This window comes from Silene latifolia, chromosome 9, assembly GCF_048544455.1.
Source record: "Silene latifolia isolate original U9 population chromosome 9, ASM4854445v1, whole genome shotgun sequence".
Classification (NCBI taxonomy): Eukaryota; Viridiplantae; Streptophyta; class Magnoliopsida; order Caryophyllales; family Caryophyllaceae; genus Silene; species Silene latifolia.
The window spans coordinates 157225004-157244788 of record NC_133534.1 but is presented as its reverse complement, the minus strand read 5'-3'; the positions used below and the strand labels follow the sequence as shown (position 1 = coordinate 157244788).

Genomic DNA, 19785 nt, shown 5'->3' with positions numbered 1-19785 from the left:
AAAATAAGAAGATGAGAATGAATGAATAATTGAAAAGAAAAACTCTTTTCTTTTCTTCTATGGTTGGCCGAAAAATTGGCCTTGGGTAGTATGCCCAATGCCTTTTATTTTTGCTCTTCTCAAAAGCTTAGGTTTGCATGGTTACTTGTTAGCTTTCATCATTGTGTTTTCCACTTAAACAATTAACACAATTTCTCCACTAACTCCCTCCATAATTTCGGCACTTTCATTATAAAATGGATGGTCCATTTTATTTTGTCATTTGTCAATTTGTCACATGTAACATGTTACATGACATGTCACAATGTAATGTATTTTTAACTTATTAAAAATCAACATACTCATAAAATATGTCATTTACAAAATCGACTAGTAATTCGTAATTACTCGTACCAAAAATGTTTCCAAATTATAAATTACAACATTCTGTATTTATAACAATTTATTCATTCCTTTTCAATTGTTTCTGTAAACAATAATTTCATCTAAGTAATGAAACAATTCGATTACTTAGACCGTGTCTCATTTAATCATATTTACAATAAGATACGTAAATTATACTCACAAAAATCATCCGTCAATTTTAAGCAATTTAATTAACTCATATCGGTATACGATTAATTAAATAATCAATTAAGAGTATTTCCCTATAGGTATGACCTAAGGGGATCAACTGATCACCACCGTCGTACGACAGTAATGTCAAACTCTAGTCAGCCAATCATTACCGATATGTGTGGACCAGTTGACTGTAAAATATTACAACCCACATGTGTTCTTCAAATGAGATCTAATAATGATATTTAAATCATGTGATCACACTATTGTTGAGGACACATTTCCCAACAACTTCTCCTGCTACTGTCGGTCCAGGTCTCATTTTGGAGGTATGAACCTTCCTTTACCTTTCCTTTTGATTCTTAGAAATGACAGAACTGCTAATTATTGAGAGATCATTCAGAAGCATGAAATAAGAGGTTGTTTTGAAATGAATTACAAATTGAATTGGAATGGGAGTGATCATTTTTAATTGATTTGAAATGGGAACTTTGATTTGAATTGAAATGAATTGGGAATTTGATTTGAAATTGAATGAATTTGGAAGTTTGACTTGAATTTGAATTGAACTTGGGAATTTTTTATTTGAATTTTAAAAATTGAAATTTTTGATTTGAACTTGAAAATTGAATTTTGAATTTTGAATTGAATTTGAATTGAAAGATCAAGTAGAAATAGAAATGATGGATCATTTTGTTTTGACATGAAATAGGAGCGAATGAACTAAAATTCTGAAATTGAATAAAGATTATTGTAATCATTTTTGCTTTTCAGGCATGGGTATACTCGTACTTCCCTGGCTTCGCTCCCAAGAGGGCCGCGGACGTGGCGAGAGAGTATCCCGTAGTTAGAGACTGGATCGAGTTAGATGAGTCACGCGAGGAGATAACCCGCCCGTCGAGGGAGCTGGAGGTTCGAGATGCCGATATTGCCATTCTTAAGGCGATGGTGGCAGAGTTGAGGGGTCGTCTGGCTGACCGTCTTAGCTAGACCTATATTTTTGTACATTTTATTTTGCTTTCGAGCATTAGCTCGAATTTTATTGTACATATGAATGTTTTGTTGTATATATGTCATGGCCTGCGAGCCATTTGCTGCTGCTGGGTGAAATATGTTGGTACCTGCAGGTTAGCTTGGAAACAGGTTTGGCATTTTCACGGTTTACGCCGTCATGCTGCCGAAATTCACATAGAAAAAAAATATATAACACATATAGCATAAAAATTGGCCTTAAATAGCGCAAAATGCGACTTGATCAAGTCAATATATATTTTACCCAGCAGTAAAATATATGTATATATAGAAGAAAAAAAAAAGTGCCCTTTTAGTGAGCAAAAAATGACTCGACAAAATGGCTCGACGTACGACGGATAACGAGTGTGCTTCCCCCTAAAAAAAATGAAAGAAAGTAATTTTGGAAAATTTTAAGATGCGTGAGGGATCAAAATGAGTCCTCAAAAATTTTAAAAAAAGATGGGCAAGTGTGCTTGTGACGAAATGTGAAGTGACGATATCGCCTCGAAAAGCGAACCCCTGCCGAAATAGGATTCCGCAACGAATTTGGAATAAAAAATAGTAAGGAAATAAAAATTTCCGTATATCACTAAACATTCTCCTATAAGAATAGGAAAGTTTAAGCAAAAATCGTGTTTAGGAAAGATCCTCACGGAAATCGCAGGAAACCGAGCTAGGGGAGAAGCATGACAAGGGCATTTTTGAATCCATCATCAGTTTTAAACAAGTGAAAGTGGTAAGACCGTTTCCTGAAGCTTGTCTTGAATATTGGAACCTGGATGATCAAGTTTTCGCCTTTCCTGGAGGTGAAATTTGTCCTATTCCCGAAGAATTTGCAGCAATTGGAGCGTGGGATATAGAAAGTCTTCCGGCCTTACCATCTAGTTCCCAAGGATATAAGAATAAATTTAGGGACCTTCTAGGATTGACCAAAGCTGAAGTTGATCATCTTGTAACCTCGAAGGGTGTACGGATTTTCAACTTTTTAGACCGTTTTATAGATAGGGAGGACCCTTCTATTTCTTATGCTGCGAGGCGCAGAGTCTTCGAATTTTGCCTTCTTCATTGTTTTGTCTTAAAAGGCCATGTTGACGCGGAAATGCGTGGTGACACGCGGTTTTTGGGTATTATCAAGCAAATGGAATTGTGCAAGAGCCCAGCTTGCTTGGTATTAGGAGAGACTATCTTAGGATTGGATAATCGAAAGATGAATCATGAGCTCCCGTATCTTGGAAGTCCTATCATCTTAAAGGTAAAAAGCTCCCGTCATTTTCTCTCTTTTTCGTTCGTTTTTTTTTTATGTTTGTTTTTTTTTTGTCTCTTTTTTCGTTTTTTGATATACGGGGACATTAATACTTGTCTCCTTTTGCATATTTTGCTGATGAAAGGCTACAATTGATCGAGCACCCAGTTGACGTGCCTGGATATCGTTCACGATCGATTGTGATGAGGACAAGGCCGTACATGGTTGATTTTACTCAAGTTTGCAACTACTCGGAGAACAAACTAAAGAATGAAGGAGGTTCACTGATTAGATGGACCGTCCCTTGGTGACACCTCAGGGTGTTGACGGGAGTATCATCCCTTGATCCTTCTCGATCTCTTCGCTTCCCAGGCCTGGAAATCATGGTCCATATTTTCCCGGAGTGGCTAATGAGGAAAGTTGGCATGAGACAGAAAATCCCTAAGCTCGATACCATTTCGCAGGTGGCTTTGGCATATACTTCAAAGACTTGCCGTGACTGGGCTTTGCGCTGGACTCAAAGGAACATGTGGTTTATGCCTGTCCCAGTTGGTTTGTTGTGGGTGTCAGGTTCTTATTTGTAGTGGGTCAAGGCTAGCACCTTGGAAGAGCGCGAGAAGTTGAGAAAGCATGAGGCAATTGACTACAAGATCCGCGAAGTGGCGAAAGAGAACAAGAAATACTTGACCGAAGAAGAAGAAGAAGCTGAAGCTGGATTCCGAGTCGTCCGCACGAAGAAGAAATCAAAGAATGCTCCTGTCGAGAAGATGATTATAGATCAAAATAGAAAGACTAGGCCTCGAGAAAGACCATTGGTGATTAGGTAAGAGATAATGCAAGAGCGTCCCCCTCGAGGTCGAGACAAGAAGTATGACAAAAATGACAAAGGCAAAGGGAAGATGGAAGAATAGAAATAGCCCAAGTCTTTATATTATTTATTATTATTAACTATCGTTTGTAATAAATGGCGAGATTTTTATAATCCTAGCCTAGCATTTTATTTCAGCATTTTTATATTATTTGGCGTATTATTAATAGATGAATAAACCCATTGTTTTAAGTTAGGAACTTAAAATTAGTTTCCTTTATTTATTCTTTCGAATTCCAAATGCCAAAGCAAATGTCCTTCTTTTTACATTTTTTATTAGAAATTGATTGGGTTTTATTCTGTGAAGGATTTCCTACGTATTCATTGAAAATGAAATCAAACCCAGAACGTAGTTCGAAAATAGAAAATGTAAAAGAATAAATGTTCGAAGCAAGAGCTTGTAGATGCGTGTCCTAAATATGATGTTTTACACCCTATTTCACACGTATTTCAGAGCTCAATTATGTAGTTTATGCTACTATTTTCCCTATTTCCGTCTACTTTTGTGTTTTTGTGTAATATTGCAGAAATGTGAAGAATTCAGCGGAAAATGATCCGAATCCGTCCCCGAGTATTTATCATAGGACTTGGCATGGAGTAGAGACTCAAGAAGCGAACTTGGTGCGCATTTCAAGCCCTAAAAGATGTATTTACGAGAGTTTTAGAAGCGGATTACCAGCTACAGCAGTCTATAGACTGACCTACATGGTATATAGACTGTCAAAATGCTTCTCGACATTGCAGCCTTATTCAGATGGCTATATCTCCAATTCTAAATCTGATAATCGAGAGATTCCAATTGGAGGTGAAATCTTATCCTCTTAGCTTTCCAACGCCGCATAGAACGCCTGATTTGACAAAGTAACGAAGAAATGGCAGCTGTTTTAAAATCAGTGCACGCTGCAGAATTTATCAGAAGTTACTGTACAGCGCCTGTGGTCGATCGACTGGTGTCGATCGACCACCCCACGAGCTGAGGCGCAAATTAAAAGACGAGGAAGCCCATTGTAATTGGGTTTAGGAATAGGTTACGTTATTTTTCCTATATAACGTAACTTTACCTGCTGCTTGACAGATCTATCATTCTTTAGCTTCGTTAATTTCAGTTCCTATAATACATTAGTTACTCGTAGTTATAATTCTCAATAAAGTTCGTACTTTGCTTTCGGATCCATCTTGTTCTTTTGATTCGGTAATGCTAATCTTTTAATTCCTATATTGTTATTACATTTCAGTAGTTTTAATTCTTGCTAGATAGAATCCCAAAGCCCTAGTTATAGTTTTATGCGAATTTATTCATCAATTATTTCAATTATGCAATTCTTTATGCCTATTATCAAATTAGTTCTTGTTATTTGCGTAAGTATGAGTAGCTGAACACCCCTTGCTAAGATGTAGGGGATCTATGGCGTAGATGGCATTAGAATAGGTGTAACCCCGCATTAGGGCTTGGTCGATCAACTGGCTTAACTAGTCGACCGACTGAGCCGGTTGGTCGATCGACTGGGGTAGCTGGTCGGTCGACTGACTTCGTGTCTGATTAGCACCGTATAATTCGTTAAGTTCAATATTTAACAATGAGACCGAGAGGAGACTTGTTAGATGCTTAGTTTTGACCAACCCATAGATCGAAAGATAGGGAAGGGCATTAATTAACGAGTTGAGACGACTAAATTGTTGAGATCGAGAGATAATGTAATTTAGGCTTTAGGAATCATTTTTCAGGGCGAGAGCTTGCATTAGTGAGACTTAGGGGCTAGTAGCATAGGCCGAAAAGAGCTACTAGTTAACTTGGACCGAGAGGATTTGTTTTACCCATCCTACACGACTGTATTTCGGACTTACCTAGGATTTTGTGCCATCACAGCTATAGTGAACCGACCGTCTTAGCATTTCTTTTATCATCGTTTACATCCCTCATTACTTTTATTTGCTTATATAGTTTACCTTATTAGATTTAGATTTAATTCATATCAAAACCCCCCTCAAACTGTTAACCTTAGACTAAAATTAAAAGAAACTATTATCTCCTTACCTCCCTGCGGATTGACCCTTACTACCGCTTGCTATTTGTAGTTTGGAAATTATAAATATTATTTTTGATACTCACATCGACAGGTATCAAATTTTGGCGCCGTTGTCGGGGAGGCAGCGCTAGTTTTAGTTGTTTTTAATTTTAGTCTTTCTTTCTTTAGTCTCAGGGAACTTCGGTTCCTTGAGACCGTTCTCATGTTTCATATTCTGAGTTTTCCACAGGAAGAGGATGAAATCTTTGGTGCTTATTTAGCAAGACTTTGGGAGTTTATTGAGCCCAGACGAGATGCCTTTTCTGATCTCCAAATATGTTGCACTATTTTCCGGCATATGAATGACCTTACGCGAGCATACCTCGAGTCTATAGGTAAGTGGGATTTCGAAGGAATCCCCGTAATTGAGGTATTAGAATTCTTTAATTGGTTTGCTACCGAATCTCTTAAACCTACTTTTTCTCTTCATGTTGACTCAGATGAGGGGGTGGGTGAGACCTTAGAAACCAATCTTGGAAATACCGACGGAGACGTAGAGGAGACCATTAGCGTGGTTGACAATCCCTTTTATGAGGATAGTCTAGAACCCCTTTATGATTCTTTCATTGTTAGTGAGGACGATTTGGAGGCTCTCTTTGAGAACCTCCATCTTGACGAGTCTAGCGATGAGGAGAGTGATAGCCTAGAGGTTAAATGGGATACTTATGATGATATCGATGATGAGCCTATTTTAGGAGACCCCATTGACTCATTTGACTTTACTATCCCATGCATTTGGGACGATTATCCACCTTCTCCCTTAGTTAACCAGACTCCTCCACCTCACATTTAATACCCGTCAGAGTATTTTAATTCTACTCGCGTTATTATTGAGTCGAATGCACCTAAGTTCGTTAATTCTCCACTTGTGGTTAACTTGAGCTTTTATATTCCGCCCTTAGCTGGAGGGAAGAATAGCTTTGTGGACAATTTTGGGAGCTGTCATAGGAAATTTGTCAGACTTAAACGATTTTACATTTTAATTTCCTATGTTATTACTATCTTATGGTGCTACCAACAGTTTTGTGTAGCACATGCGCAGCTATTTGACAGGTTGCTGCGAGCCTTGAGCTGCTTTGATTGGGCTCAATTAGAGTAATTGGCTGACGGAAAGGAGGTCGAGCGGGACCTGTCTGAAACCAGCGCTAGCCGGGAGGCTACCCGGATGTGTTTTGTTTTTGTTTTGAATAAAACTTCATAGTTGTTTAGAAATAAAAACTCTTAGTCGTGTGCTTGGTTTTTAAAGACTATAGACTATAATTTTAGGCTGCGCAATTTTTGGGCGCGTTATTATGTGCAATTGCAGGTATAAAGACCACATTAACTCAATTTATTGAGTTATGTCGAAGAACAGCACTGTTACGCCAGGTATGTGATGCGACCATAATTGGCGCATATTTAGCCCCCGAATTACCATTGTTTCCATGCTTTTTAGCCTATTTGGGTCATTTCCTATCTTTAGTTCTTTGTTTTGCATATTCTTTGAGATTTTGATCCCTTGGTAGGAAAGGAGTAAGAATCTTGCATTTCCATGGCAAAACAAGGCTAAATTGATCATATTCAATGACCAAGCATCAAGGAGAGACAAGACTAGAAGGCCTTTGTACATAGCATAGTAGAAGAGCATTGTTGAGAAAAGGATCCTTGAGCCCCCAAGGAAATCCCCAAGGAATTCATGAAGAAAAGGGAAGAAAAAAAGAAGGAAGGAAAGTCTTTGAACTACAATCCGAACGGATTGTAGAGAATCCGTCCGTCCTCGCCAGTCCGAGGGTCCTCACCAGGAATCCGCTCGGATTCCTCATGCCCAGTCCGAGCGTCTTGTTCCTTGATCCGCTCGGATCGTCCACCCCAGATCCGGCCATCCCGACTCCCAGCCGCACGGATCACAGCACAGCACAGTTTCGTTCTTCAAGATACGAAATGGAGAAGCCCTTCTCTCGGATAATCCCGGAGGCTCCTTGCTCAACTTAAAAAGTGTAATTACTAGTTTAGCCCTTAGTTAACCCTAATGCATCCTCCCTAATTTTCACTATAAATACCCCATTAGTCTAATTAGAGGAGGATGTTCTTCTTATCAATAGTTAGAGTAGTTAATATCAATCAAATCTCTCTTCAATATTGTAATCAAATATTAATCAAGTTTTAATCCAAGTTTTAGTTCTTCAATCTCTCTCTTGTTCTTACTTTATTTTGGGTAATTAGAAGATTATTGGGTTTATTGGGAGATTGACAACCTTCCATCAATCATCAAGTTCTTCTATTATTCTTTGCATCTTTATTATTGGAATCATTAGTAGGTATAATCTCTTAATCCCTTTTTAATTATTGCTAATTACTTTCATTTATTCATCATGTTTCATTATGTTAGTATGATTGACAACCTTTCTAGCATGATCAATATGATAATGAGTGAGTAGTCTCTTAGCTAGGGTTTAATGGGTGATTAGGGGAAACCAACATGGGGAATGATTCATGCTTAAATTAATATGCTTTCATATCTTATTTGCTTGCTTGTTTTGATCTTAATACATGCACATGTTATATTTGATGAAATGCTAAGCCTATGAATCCTTGCATTTACTATCATCTTCTATCCTTTCAACTTGACTTGTAAGACATAACCCAACTCGAGTCTTGTTAGACCATGCATGTGCTAAGTAGGGAAGATTAAGTCGACTTGTAGGTGTTGTACAATCCAAGAGATTCGGCTCCGGGACCCAAACTTTCCTAGGATTGTAAGATATAACCCAACTCAATCCATCACAACAATAATTGCTTGCTTATAATTTGAGAACATGTTTGTATGATCATATCCCATGATTCCCCTATGAACCCATGACACCCTAGTGCTTTTAATCAATTGTTTACACCCTTATTTAATTTACCTTGTTAGTTTATTTTCATTGCTATTTTAGTTTAGTGACCTTCTACATCAACCCAATTTGTGACACCCCTAGACACCACTAGTTACAATAGAATCTTCATTTCAATACCCGTCCCTTGGGATCCGACCTTTACTTGCCTCTTTACTAATTTTAGAGTTGTTTGTGAAGTATAAATTGTGTTTTGTATCGACCATTGACCAACGACCACATATGCTTAATTGTGAACACCAAATGGCTCCGATCAAAAATGGCGCCGTTGCCGGGGACGGTGTTTAATTGATTTAAGATTTCTTTTATTGTTTTTAGTTGTGTCTTTTTCACCTTGGGGAAGTAAGACTCCTCAAGGTTTGTTCTAATTGTTTTCTAGTTGTTTGATATTTTGCATGTCTAGGAGGTTACAAAGAAATTTGTTACCTTTTGACCTTGAGATCGAAAGAACTTTGACGAATAATAGGAGACTTGTTAGGAGGAATTTGGGAGGTGTTGGTGAAGTTGTTCAACCCACTAGTGAGTTTGTCAATCCTTTCGCAATAGAAGGAGAAGAGAACCCATTAAACAATACCCCACAAAATCCACCTACAATGCCTAAATTCTCGTCACACTCTATACCCACCGAGGAGGATTTACCAAATGGTACTCCTACCCCACAACATCTTACCGGAAACTTTATTGCCAAGTCCGCCTTCATCCAACTAGTTGAGAGGAGCCAATTCGGGGGAATGCCTAGTGAGGACCCTCATTCTCATATGGAAACATTTTGTGATTATTGTGAAGCTATCTCTCAAACGGGCGTGACTCAAGACCAAATAAGATGGGTCTTATTTCCTTTTTCGTTAATCGGCACCGCAAAGCAATGGTTGAAGGGCCTTGATAAGGCCACCCTTGAAATAGATTCTTGGAAGAAGCTAGCTCTAGCTTTCTACAAAAATTCTACCCAATTTAGGAAAAGACAAATATGCTAAGAGCTCAAATTACGGGTTTTAAGCAAAGGGATGAAGAATCTTTGTATGAAGCTTGGGAGCGGTTCAAAGGTATTTGTCGCTCATGTCCTCACCATGGACTTAGCGAATGGTTTTTAGTGCAACAATTTTGGAATGGTTTATATGAAGATTCAAGGAACGTTCTCAATATGGGATCAAATGGAATGTTCACCGAAGTTGATGACAATCAAACATGGAACAAGATTGAGGAAATGGCGGTCCATAATTCGCAATATAGTAGGCCTCGCAAGGCTACTAGAGGAGGAAAGTATGAAGTGGACACCGTTACTCAATTGGGTGCTCAACTTAGTGCTCATATTGACACAATCAACTTGAAGTTTGAACAAGCTATGGCTAGACTTGAGGAAAGCTCAAAGTCATCAAAGCATCATGTCAATGCCATGACGGCATCCTCATCAATCCCAAGCGGGATATGTGAGAATTGTGGAACCTTGGGTCATGACTCAAGTGAATGTAGGGGAACAACCGAGCAAGTCAATGCTTTCCAAGCTTACAAAAGTGGTACCCCTTATTCAAATTTTTACAATGAAAACACCAAGTTTCATCCAAATCTCTCATACAAAAGCCAAAATGTCCAAAACCCTCAAACAACATACACTCCACCACCCATGAGAAATCAAAATCAAAGACCCTTTTTCAATCAAAACCAAGGCTACCAAAATCAAAATCCATACAATCACCAAAATGACCAAAGTTTTGATGTCCAAAAAGCGGTCCTTCAAATGCAAAAGAATCAACAAGAATTTTTCACTCAAATGCAAAAAGATAGCCAAGCAAAAGACACCACCATCAACAACATTCTAGCTCACACCAAGATGTTGGAAACACAATTGACCCAACTAGCATCTTCAAACTCACAAAGACAAAAGGGGCAATTACCACCTCAAGGTAATCCCCCTAGACATGAAACGGTTAGTGCCATTCACTTGAGAAGTGGTACAAGATATGAGGCACCGAAGAAGCAAGTTGAGGATGAAGTTGTGAGAGCTAGTGAGAATGAAGTTGTGGTGCAAGGTCCCAAGGAAGGGGAATCATCAAAAGAAGAAAGTTCAAAGAAAAATGAAGACAAAGCCAAAGAAAAGGAGCCCATTGTGATTAGACTTCCTTTTCCAAGTCGTCAAGCCAAGCCTAAATTTGATGATCAACTTGGAAAGTTCATGGAAATTGTGAAGAACTTAGAAGTCTCAATTCCTTTTACGGAATTAATCAATCACGTTCCGGCCTATGCAAAGTACATGAAAGATATCCTCACAAAGAAGAAGTCAATCCGGAAACTTGAGACTATCGCCTTCACTAAGGTGAGTAGTGCAATTCTTCAAGGGAGTTCACCTCCAAAGTTAAAGGATCCGGGAAGCTTCTCAATACCGTGTACCATTGGCGACACAACGATCAACAAAGCCTTATGTGATCTAGGGGCTAGTGTGAGTGTCATGCCGTACTCGGTAAGTAAAAGGTTGGGAATGGGAGAGCTTAAATGTACCAATATCACTCTTCAAATGGCCGATAGATCGACGAAGACACCACTAGGGATATGGGAAGATGTCCCCGTGCGAATTGGGAAGTTTTTCATCCCGGTGGACTTTGTCATTGTTGATATGGAGGAAGATTCCAACATTCCAATCATCTTAGGAAGACCTTTCCTACACACCGCGGGTGCGGTGATTGATGTGAAACATGGAGAGCTCACTCTAGAAGTGGGAGATGAAAGCATAACTTTTAATCTTGACAAGACCATGAGAGCTCCTCGTTTGCATGAGCCATGTTTCATGATTGATCATTATAGCCGAAAAGATGAAAAGAAGAAATCGGAACTCCAATGGAAGAAGAAAGTTGAAGATGCTCCATTCAAAGAGCAAGTGAATTGTGAAAAGGAGAGCTTGCAAAGCTCATCAATATCAACCAAGGAAGAAGATGATGGCCTCATTGGCCAAGAGAAGAAATTGGGAGAGTTGTCTCCATCCAAGCAAGAGATTTTCAATGATCAACTCAATGAAGTTTGTGGTCTTTGGGACGATGAATTTGAAGGGATCTTTAATCCCTACATTGGGCATGCCATCGATCATGATCAACAACAAGGGCCACGGTCTATTGAGGACCTCTACCACAACAATGAACAAGCTTTTAATTACTTCTTCGAGGTGTTGAGCAACATCAACAACACCTTGAACATGCCCCCTTGACATCTCATCAAGAATGAGAGTTTGGTGGAGTCCTCCCTAAACCACCACTTGTAAATATTTCTAACTCCCTAACTTACATTTAATTTTTGTATTGCATTTTTTGTCATTTTTGGATTTATTTACTTTGATCAAAATAATTGTCATGAAAAGAGAGAAGTGAGGGAGGGATTAACAATTTTAATTGATGTGTAGTGCTTTACCTTAGTGTGGGGATGGCAATTGCCTAGGCTATTCATGCCTTAGTAGTGCCCCCACAATGAAGAACACAAGATTTGAAAGAAAGAAAGAAAGAATGATAAGGGAATGCGTTGGTGCACGGATGGAACTGAATCCGTGTACACAAGGACCAATCCGAGCGGATTCCTGAGAATCCGCCCGTCTGCAGAGGATCCGAGCCATATCGTCTGTCGATATGGGTGTCCACATGAAATAATTATTGATACCGGGTCCCATTTTCAAGCTGAATTTGAGTTGTTGCTGACCAAGTATAAAATCGAGCATCATCACTCTTCACCTTATCGACCTCGACTAATGGTGCGGTAGAGGCAGCAAACAAAAATGTCGTCATGATCCTCAAGAGAATGATCGACAACTACCGTGACTGGCCTAGCAAGATATCCTTTGCGTTATGGGGATATCGAATCTCTGTCAGGATGCCCACTCGGGCTACTCCTTTCTATCCAACATATGGCATGGAAGCCATATAACCAGTAGAGCTAGAGATCCCGTCTCTGCGCATTCTACTCGAAAGCGAAATCCCGGAAGCAGAATGTAATAGGGATAGGTACGAAGGACTCGTCCTCTTGGACGAACAAAGATTACGCGCCTTGCATAATGTTCAGACATATTAAGCACGAATTAGAAGAGCCTTCAACAAAATAGTCAAACCCCGAAACATCAAAGAGGGAGATCTAGTGCTTAATCTGTCCGAGCTCTTCTACCAGTCGACCTAAGAGGGAAATTCAAGCCTAATAGGGCCGGGCCTTACTAGTCAAATCTATACTCTCAGGGGGTGCGGCTCGAATTACAGACTTAGACGGGAATTAGTTTTCAAATCCGACTAATCTAGACCAATTTAAGCGATATTACGCTTATATTAGACCTTTTAAACGCGCCACGCGAGATCCACCTGCCACTCATGTGACATGTAATACACGGCCCCAGCGGGCCTCAAAATTCGTGTCACCTCGCTCTTGCGTTTTGACATTTTTTTATTTTATCCTCAGTATCATCGAATAACTTAATTGCATTATTGAGAGTAAGTAAAGCACCATGCTTATTCCTTGCGTTCATTACAAGCTCTTGCTTCGAACATTTATTCCTTTATATTTTTTATTTCGAACTACGTTCTGGGATTGATTTCATTTCCAATGAATACGTAGGCAATCCTTCAAAAGGTGCAACCCAACCTTTTAATTCAAAATGTAAATATAAGGACATTTGTTTTGGCATTTAGAACTCAAATGAATAAATAAAGGGAACTGATTTATAGTTTATAACTAAAACAACCAGTTTATTCATCTATTAATAATACGCCAAATAATACATCAACTAATAAATGCTGAAATAAGGCTTGGCTAGGATTCGAAAAGCCCCGCCGTTTATTGCAATAATAATAATAATAATAATAATAATAATAATAATAATAATAATAATAATAATAATAATAATAATAAATACTAATAAAGACTTAGGCTATTCCTATTCTTCCATCTTCCCTTCGCCTTTGCCATTTTTATCATACTTCTTATCTCGACCTCGAGGGGGCGCTCTTGCGTTATCTCTGACCTAATCACCAATGGTCTTTTTCGAGGCCTACTCTTTCTATTCTGATCCACAACCATCTTCTCAACAGGAGCATTCCTTGGATTTTTCTTCGGGCGGACGACTCGGAATCTATCTTGTTCTTCTTCTTTGGTCAAGTATTTCTGGTTCTCTTTCGCCACCTCGCGGATTTTGTAGTCCATCGCCTCATGCTTTCTCATCTTCTCGTGCTCCTCCAAGGTGCTAGCCTTCGTCCACTGCAAGTAAGAATCCGACACCCACAACGAACCAACTAGGACAGGTATAAACCACATGTTACTTTGGGCCCAGTGAAGTGCCAAGTCGCGACAAGACTCAGAGGTGTGCGGCAGTGCTGTCTGCGGTACAGTGTGAAGCATCCACATTTTCTGCTTCATACCAACTTGCCTCATCAACCTCTTGGGGAATATGCAAACCATGAACTCCAAGCTCGGGATGCGAATAGATCGAGTAGGATCGAGGGATGATACTCCTGTCAATACTCTGAGATGCCACTATTAGGTTCATATAAATATTATTAAACTCTTATAATAGTGAACTAATTAACCTTTAAATATGTGTTCTTTAGATCTAGTGCGTGCATAACTAAATAAGAGATTAATATGAAAAACAATGTCCCTTACATTGTTAAGTGGCTCGAAATAAGGGCACAAATAAGGTCACCTTCCTTATTTGTTCTTGAGCTAAAATGTAATGGATGATCCTCCAAAATCTCAATGTAGAGATCCTCTTTTGATTGCACCCAAGACAAGCCCCTTAAACTATTATAATAATTAACTAGATTAATATAGTAGTATCCTTAAATTAATTCTAATAATACTCTTATTACTACACTAGTAATCTAATATTGTGATTAGAATATTTGATGAACAAACTTTTGTTTTTCTAAAACAGGTTTTAGAGAGTTGTAAGAGAGATGAGCAAAATTGCATGTAGTATGAATGAATGAAAAATGATGATGTAAAATGAGAACAAATTGTCATTAAAAGAGAAGGATGAAGCCGGGTGGAGTAAGGACAAAAAGGCATATTACTTTTTCTTTTTACTCTTATCAAAATGTAGGTATGTAAGCTAGTATGCAATAGCTACGATGATATGCACTTTATCTCATAAAATAATATCATCCTCACACCCTACACCCTCCATTTCAGTCCATATGTATAAAATGGACTACCATTTTATTTTGTCAATTTGTCATTTGTCACACAATATGTCATATGTAGTATGTTACATGTTATTAATTAATTTAATGCATATTTATCAAATAAATATCATTTTATATATTAATTAAATTATATACTATAAATTGACTAGTGATTCTTGATCACATAAATAAAATGGGTCATATAATTATACTTCACAACATATTGTAATTATAATGAACCGTTCATTCTTATCACAATTGTGTCACAAACAATAATCAATTTTAGTAATAAAGTATTTCAATTAATAAAATAAATCTTATTTAATCAAATTACAATAAGATATAAAATATTCTCTCTCGCAATTGAATTGTTCAATTTTAAGGAATTGATTAACTTGTATCGTCATACAATTAATCAATTTGTCTATTAAGGGAATTGTTCTTTAGGTGTGACCTGAAGGGATCAACTGATCACCACCGTCAAACGACAGTAATGTCAAACTTTAGTTAGCCAATCATTACTGATTAATGTTGATCAGTTGACTATATAAGTAAATCATCCCTTACGTATTCTTAATTGGAGATTTAAACATGTGATCGCACTATTGTCGAGGACACATATTCCAACAATCTCCCACTTGTCCGAGACAAGTGTGCGTCACCAATTCTCTTGTCCTATTACAATCTCCCACACGATTCAAGGTGTCTCGCAGGTCGTACTTGCATTTGATCATATCTTGAGTGGTTTTCTCGATCTGGAGAGTAACTGTCTGACCGGAATTATCTACCGTAGATACCTTCCGAGCGTGGCCACGCATTTTCAGTACACTACTCTTTGAGTGGCCTTGAGATTTCAAATAACCGTGACAAGGGGGTGGACAATTCCTATCGCACTATTCCCTTCGTATCACTACAGTTCATCATAACCCAAAATATACTCATTTGACCTCAGTTACGACAGTCGTAGAACATAAATCAAAGCCATTTAGAAATTTGTGCCAACTTGGGCGAATAGTCTCTAGTGAAAAGAAATGACTCGTAAGAATACTATAGTAGCTCTTCCCACAACCAGGCTTTATGCATTACCAGAACTCTATAAGCGGTCACTGCCCGACAGAGTGTCCCATACAGTCCGTCTATGTGATCGACTAGTCATCGCATATGACTCTATGACACTTGAACTTGCCATCAATCGCATCACACTCTAGTCACTTTGAGACGTCAGCTTCTATAAGTAACTAGGGGCGAATACTATGTTAATCCTGTTCACTTTAATGGAGTTCAATTTGTCTCAACAACCCATTTGCATTTAACAAAGTAATGGATGAGTTTAAAGAAACTCAAACGATAAATGCGATTATCATATAGGAATTGTGAATACACTATTAATACTTCATATCTTATAACCTATAGTGTACCTTTTACACTAAGTGAAATGCAATAAAAGCTTAGCAAGTGGATATACCATATATCCATATATTCTAACTTTACAAATTGCTATTTCCTTCTATTCAATGTTATTTCTAATAACATGAATTTATCTAAGTACATGTCTAGTCTTCTTACTAGACTGGGGCTCTTTAGCTTGAAAGATGCTCCCACTGTTATCATATAACTTGTGATAAAGTCTTTGGGGGATTAATCTAATCTCATTCCCTACGTTGACCATCTTATCACAATTTACTTAGATTTTGTTTGTAGAATTTGCAATGATCGAAACTAAAATATTTTTCAGTCTCATACTCCTAAGTCAATAAAACAGCCTAGGATTTCGACAAATCCTTTTGGTTTGGAAACAAAAGTTAGTGCAACCCTTCTACATTTAACTTAGTATATCATCCAAACATATGAACGAATCCTCAATTCACTTCAAGAATCTCAAAGGATGTTCTTTAAGGCTTTCACAAGACCATCTTATGAATTAACCTGTTATTGACTAATTATGCTCCAAGCATATGCTTCATCACGGCGTGTGCATTTAATGGCATACATGATCATTCTAATGGCAGAAACATTAGAAATCGATTTCATGTAATCATCAACTTATTAGGTTCAGTGAACGACTATGACTCTGTCATAGCAATTCCACTTTCATCAACATGAATAACCTACTCAACCTTGTTGATGTTTAACAGATATGAAAGATCTTATCATCATAAGGCTCTCGACTCTATGCCAATATTCTCTCACATAGATTCATAAATCTAAAATATATCTCACCTTTTTCCAGCCTCCCAATCACTCTTTCACAAAAGAGAGCATTGGTACATTATTCTCAATAAGTAATATGTCTTCAACATATAAGACATGGGAAAGTAATTCTTGCTCCCACTTAACTTCATGTATAATCATGATTCTTCAATCATGTGATGAAACCATTCTCAATTATCACATGAACGAAAAGTATAATCATTTAATGCTTGCTTAAGACCATTATAGTATTGCTTAAGTAAGCTTTGCATAATATGTTAGGATTCTTAAATCTTTATCCAAGATTTTGTGTTCCATACACATTCTTTTTCTAAATTCTCATTTTAGAAAAAACGAATCATTAATATCATTTGCCATTCATCATCAAAATGAAATGTGGCAATTCCTAACATGATTTATTTTGATCAACATCTTCATGTCAATCTATGCTCTTAGGTACTCTAAAGCTCTATTTACATTTAAAGAGACCCTCGCCTTAAAGTAAATCTACTCTTGAGTAACAATTTAAGGATTGTAATGCTATGGCTTGTATACAACAAAGTCGATTTGGGACAAGGTCATATTACTTTTAAAAATCAACATTTTAACAACAAGACATGTGCGCTAAACTCCCACTAAGCCATACTCCCACTCTATCTTAATAGATTATAGTTCCATTTCTTTCAAAAAGTATCATATTAACTATAAGACATGTTTGTGACGATCTAATCTACTCCCACTTTATCTCTTAGAAATACATCTATCTTCTTAAGAGATAGCTTTGTGAGTTACAAACATATATGGTGAGGTATTAGAAGTTTCTCTAGACTGACGCATTAGCTCATAAAAGACCAGCTCTTTTATGGCAGTTTGATTCATGTAATATGCGAGCCTTATCCATGTCATCTGTTAAATACACTCTCTATTTCAGGTATCTCCTTGGTGACCTTCCAAAATAACGTGTTCATTTTGGATTGTAAATTCCCAAAAGTGAGTTTGACAACTCAAATCGACTCATGTCCATGTAATGAATAGACTTGAAGTCATAAGCCCTCCCATAACTCATATGGAGTCTTATAAATGGTGTAGCCAATTGGTTTATAAATTTTCCCTTTTACAGTTCTCTTAACTCCTCTTTGACTTTATGATCAATCCTTCTTATATCAAATAAGACGTGACATTTAAGTCATGAAAGCATAAGTGAGAATTGAATTCAAAGCTTATGAACATATAATTATCTAATCATTCTATTTGATCAATTTAAGTCGATAATCTTATGTTTTCCGTTGCAAGTAGTGTATGATGATAAATTTTAGGACAAATAATATGATAAAGAGAGTGACTTGGGTTGCAAACCAAGTCACCAATATCCAAAATACAACCATTGTTTTAAGGAAACAACCAACTTTCCAAGTCGAACGAGGAAATCAAAATAGTTCTAAAATCTCAAAATACAAGATGAAAATAAAGACAAAGCAAAACAAAGCCAAGCTTCTAAGATCTAGCACCATGGGCGGCTACATCTAGCTTCCCTCAAGATCCTCTAGGCTTGTATTTCCTTACCTTTGTCCTTGATAGGATACCCTAATTACAATAAAAAGGGTAATCATCACAACTTTTATCAAAATACCAAAGCTGAGATCGAAACATAAAAGATAGGGACAGTTATTTACCTACTGGAACAATCTTTCCAGCTTTGATATCGCCAAGGTACTTTGAACAATTCCTCTTCCAATGCCCAACACCATTACAATAGTGACATTTATCCCCGGACGGGGCACCCTTCTTGGGCTTATCTTCTTTCCCTTATTGCCACTTTTCTTGAAATTAATTCCCTTTGCTCTTTTGATTAACGTTGAGCACATCCTTGGTGGTGTTAACACTTAGCCCCATGTCCCTTTCGGATTGTACAAGCATTTTATGCAATTCATCATGGGAAACTTTCAAGTTTTGCATATTAAAATTCACCCTGAATTGAACATATGCCTTAACCTTGTTTAAGGAATGAAAAATTCGGTCAATGACGAGTTCCTCAGGAATCTCTACCTTTTGCAATTTTAGAGTCTCAACATGCTCCATCAACTTGAGCACATGAGGGCTAACTTTTTGGCCCTCCATAATTTTGAGATCAAATAATATGGATGCCGCTTCATATTGAATGATCCTCAGAGCTCGTGAAAACATGGTCACAAGCTTCGTATAGATCTCATAGGCGGTGCTAATCTTTATAGCACTCCTTTGGAGTTCGGCCTTCATTGAGAAGATCAACATATTTTTTATCGCGATCGACTCCTTTTGGTAAGTCTCATAGTCTTGCCTAGCAGCGGTGGTAGACCTAGCATTAGGTTCGGCGGGAGAAGCCTCGGTAAGGTAACGAAGCTTGTCGTCACCCTCCGCGGCCAAGCGAAGTTGAGCGTCCCAATCAGTGAAGTTGGACACATTCTTTTCTAATTTACAACGATCCATGGAAGGATCGGAGCCATGAAACATTGGTGAGAGTGTTTGAGCTAGTGGTTGCGGATGAAATTGGAGTTGCCATTGCAATTGAGAAAACAGTTTTGACTACAAAATAGGAAGTGAAGGAATAAATTAAACATCTATCGTTTTAATAATACTTGTAAATGTTTTAAACAAGCTTTAAGCATTTATATAGTGACCTCTACCCAACTATTATAAATGATTCCGAGATCCGAATTCATATCAATTCGGGCACGGTGAGCCGATTCATCCCTTATCAATATAACTCAGTGGATTAACTCTTTAATAGATTCTACTTGTAGAAATCTTGGTCGATAAAATTACTTTAATATTTATCTTTAGCCCGGAACACATG

General features: G+C 37.8%; 1 non-coding gene across 1 annotated transcript; it reads right to left on the bottom strand.

Moving 5' to 3' along the window:
* Positions 1–9589: 9589 nt before the first annotated feature.
* LOC141602823 (small nucleolar RNA R71) lies at positions 9590–9696 on the bottom strand. The gene has a single exon (XR_012524731.1). It is a non-coding gene; the product is annotated as a small nucleolar RNA R71 (small nucleolar RNA).
* Between the last annotated feature and the right edge of the window lie 10089 nt (positions 9697–19785).